Here is a 4,875-nt window from a genome sequence, read left to right as displayed (position 1 = left end):
TTATATAATTCCGGTAGGGATCGGTTTCATTTGGGAAAATTAAAAAAAAAAAAAAAAAAAAAAAAAAAAAGGTAAATTTGACTCCTTTTATTTCTTTCAATATACCTGTTCCCACTGATTTTATTGAGTGATTCAAAAGTTTGTACTTTGTATTCATAATAACATAAGAAAAAAAAATCTGTCCTTGTAATGTATTGGGTTTTATAACGTAATGAAAATTGGATACTGAATTCAAAAAGTTACTTGCTTAACTCAAATTTGGACCATATAATTTTTTCTAAAGAAGTATAAATTGGAGGCTTATTCATTAATAAAATAAAAGATAAGAGTCTATGCTATAAATAATATTCATCAACACATCCAGCTTTTGAGTATCTGTTACAAATAAAACAAAATAAAAACTTAGTAATTATTTTTACCCTTATGTTGACCTTTTTGCACTTAAAATTAAGCATTTACCAAAAATAGGACTAGAGGAGCACTAAATTTTTTTTTTAATATTGTCATGTGTAAACAAGTTCTTTAATAAGTCTACATGCAAAAAATAATTAAAATCCATGACATGCGATGTGCCACCCATTGCCTGGTTTTTCGGTGGACTGCCTCTTAAACCATAGTTCTGTTTTCTATCATGATTACTGATTCTTTAATGACATTACTTATTTCGTGTATGATAGTACCGATATCAAACATGACATTACTGATTTCATAAATAACTTTTCTGAATTCGAACATGTACCTATTTCTTTACTAATATTAAATATTTATTATTGCCATAAATTATTTCTGACATAACATCACAGATTTCTTTCATGATATTAATTATTTCTTAAATGAAATATCTGATTCTGCATCGGAAAAATAGACAGTATATTTCTTAAATGACATCGCTGATTTTCTACATATGTAAAACTTTACTGATTTCTGACCAGACATTGCTTGTTTGTGGTGTGGGCATTACTTATTTCTTATGTGATTTGGTTCATTTCATACATGACTTTCTCCTACGACTTCATCCTCAATTGATGCAATAGACGTTCTCCTTCATATTTTTAACTTGACATTTAGCACTAGCACTACTGCCTAACGTGTTTTATATTTATAGAAAATCATTTTAACTAGAATGGTAAACTTTTTGTATTCATATTGAAATGGATGACAATCTATAACCAGTAGAAACTATTCAATCATACTTACACTGAACTGTCAGTACCCAGGGGGTATTCATAGAGAGAGAGAGAGAGAGAGAGAGAGCTATTTTCAAATTTTATTTTAAGGTATGTCACTCGTCAGCCTTTTAGAAAAGTTCAGTCAGAACCTCTTACTTAAAAACTATTTAATACAATTCAATCTTTATAACATATTTAATTTAAACAATGTAAGGTGTTCAACATTCAATTAAAAAACTGCTCAAAAATTCATAAAGAAGTAAGATTTATAAGGGACAATTTCTTGTGGTGGAAGGATATTTAGCAGAAAATTCTGCAAATCTACATTTTGAATTTAATATCTTGGAACTTTAGCCTCACATACTTTTACTCTTAGAGAATATTTTCCGTTATGATATGCCTGGAATATTAAATATAGGTCTCAATTTATATTTTTATGACAAAATTTACACCTTCGCTCAACAAACTTTGCCAAGAAATGAAGATATATTAAAAAAAATAAGATAAAATTTACACAGTTTTTTGCCAGAAAATCGCATATTTTGACCAATGTTTCAAAATTTACATCACTGACCCTAACTTTTTCTTTCATTATTTTAAACTACTCGATACTTTTGACCGATCAGCACTTAAGTCGTAAAAAGTTTGATACAAGAAAATATTCTATTGCCTATTTAGATTTAAAATACCCCAAATATGAGACCTTTTTTAGTGCAAAAAGGTCACACAATAATTTACGCGCATTAATTTGAGTGATTTGTTCAATGATAAATATTATTCAAACTATTTTACGTAAAATAAGATTATGTTTATTGCCATGGTTACATCTGATAAAATATGATAACGGTTAAAGTGATTTACCAAAGAGTTACAATTTAAGTGCAAAAAGGTCAACTTAATTGTACCGTAGCTCAGTTAGATGCACACTGACCCCCCATTTTCTCTGCGATTTTGAGTCATACTATATGAGTACTTATCCAAAATATACTTCTCAAAAAATCCTTGATATAACAAATTTCACGAGTGACATACCTTAAGGAAATATTTACCTTCTTCAGAGTGCAGCCTTTACTGCAAACGAAGAATGATTAAAGGATTATTGAGAGATAGGGCTGCTTTAGTAACATGCATCAAACAAAACTCTAGGGCAGTATCCTGCCTCTTTAATTATTACTGTGAAATACGAGTAGTTAATGAATAATAAGACAATTTTGGAATGATCTTATCTGTACTTGACATCATAGACAATCTTCCATTTCAATTTATTCTTATATTGCATAAAGCAAGTGAAACAAAATTAAGGAAAAATGCAAAAACAATGTTAAAAAAATATATAAAAAAGATGTCTACATTATTCTTTATCAATATAGCTTTTATAATGAAATATTAAAAGTGCGAACGTATTGCAAACATATTTTTAGATCAGGGCTTTAACAACAATGTAAGTATTTATAGTGGATCTATGCATGCATTGTGTCAGAAGATTGATATTCAAACATAAAGCGTATGAATAACACGTGTTAAAGGTTTATGATAGGCATTATTATGAAAAGTGATTTTACATGTTGCTTCATTTAAATAAAAGGAAGATCCTCCCAAATATTTTAGGCTTTAAAAGACCCCAGGCTAATCATGTTACAATTTTCTTTTCTAACGGGGCCTAGTAATACCAATAAATCTTGTAAAACTGTGTCTTCGTCATTAAAATTGCAGTAAATAAATCAAGTTTCTGCATTGTATTACACTGACATGTGACAAATTAAACCTTCCTTATGACTTTCTTAGAAAACAAAACGTAAAATTCTTATTTACAGAAACAATTAATCTTATTGTGCTAAGTCTTTATTTGCACACTGTACATGTCTATGTGCTGCTTCATAAATAATCATCTTTAAGAGTGAGAACTTAAAAAAATAAAAACAAAGTGGACAATAGTATTAGGTATCCAATGCATTATTCATGGCATTGATTTTTATCAGTTAATTATCAGTGAATTAAATGTAATAAAATCTTGAAAAAAAAAAAAGCAAACACACACACAAAAAGTATTCTTTGGGATTAGGTTCCATTTATATCATTGTTATCAATTATCAATGATATTAAATAACAAATAGCAATTAATTTGGCTATACATTGAATATGGTTCCTTTTGAGACAACGAAATTAAATCCATACATGATCATTAGAACGTCCTTTTTAGAATTCCAATTCTGAGCCATCTACTAGTGCCCTATAACCCCCCCCCCCCCCGCCAAAAAAAAAAAAAAAAAAAAAAAATGAAAAGAAAAGAAAAGAAAAAAGATTACACGGGTATAGGTCTTGTTTTAGGAATAATAGCTGTGCTTTGCATGATATTATTATTCCTTGCAAAAACTACACGCGGGTTCGTTAAGGTTACACCCAGATATTCTAAGTTGCCTTGTCAAATATTGTTAAAAACAATATCAGTAATAAATTGTTTAATGTATGTTGGCATGTGTTGTCTATGGAATATCACTATTTTTAGCTCAGTAATTTACATACTTTAATATAAACTTGGATGCACATTTACACTCCCCGTTTGTAAACAGCTCGATTCAGTCTGAGAAAATTTCGATGAAAACCAAACAGGTTCGGGTCTAATGTAAATAGTAAATTGATGTATATCATTAAAGTTTTTAACAAAAACAATTCATTTTTGACTTAGTTACATCTAACAGTAGTCAGTAATCCGATCCCCGTCTTAGCACGCTCGAACAATGAAAGTGCCATTGCACTCACGCCTTTTGTGTTACCATTTGCTCAACAAATCTTCCCTGTTAAGGGGGCGATGTAACACACCATAACATATTTTGTCATATGTAATGATCATATTTTTTCTAGTCCCTTCAATGTACTAGTCCAATTTTTTTTTTCGTTAAACACAAATATTTCCGTGTTGTACATACCGAGTAATGTATTCAGCAAATGCATAAATTGTTCTAACCAACTTTTTTTCTGGTTGGACAGTAAGCCTGATTGCAGGCTTTTTGATTGAGCATATTTTTTTTTCTTTTATGCAACAGGCTATTATGTTCTATTTCTATATTTTTTATTGTCATCTATTTCAATAAATGACCTATTTTATCTTTATTGATGAGTTGCTCTCTTTTTAATGGGTTGGAGGCAGATAGACATAAATACAATATGACATCTTAAAACATTAGTATGACATCATCCTTTGTTCTTTTAATACTTTCTATTCCTTGAAAGGCCCAAGACAGTCTAATAAGTTACCTATAACCGTCCAATAAGTTAAAAAATCTGTCCATTATTAAAAATAATGGACAGTATTTAATAACTTATTGGACGGCTATAGGTAAGTTTATGGATTAAGAAAACACAATAAAGACCCAAATAAATATTTAAAGTAATGAATCCAACATGTTTCACAATGTAATGAAATATATATTCCAAGTCACAAAAACAAAAATTGAAAATGATGAAATGTATATTCCAAATCACAATGAATGTCAAAACTTCAATTTGAAGGAAATATCTCCAAATTCTATGTAGCATGCACCAACAACACGCTCGGGGTGTCAATTTTCCTTTTTAATGCTTCTGGCAAGAATCAAATGCTACTTTTTTCTCACTAGAACTCCGAATAATTTTGCCCACTTTCTGCAGGAGCACATCGTTTCTTCTGTTATAGGAATGCAAGGGTGTTTGGTCAGTAGTCTTTGCC

Source organism: Saccostrea echinata, unplaced genomic scaffold (assembly GCF_033153115.1).
Source record: "Saccostrea echinata isolate AGI-Se365-2 ecotype Australia unplaced genomic scaffold, CSIRO_AGI_Sech_v1 ptg000016l, whole genome shotgun sequence".
NCBI lineage: Eukaryota > Metazoa > Mollusca > Bivalvia > Ostreida > Ostreidae > Saccostrea > Saccostrea echinata.
This window is presented reverse-complemented; position numbering follows the sequence as displayed.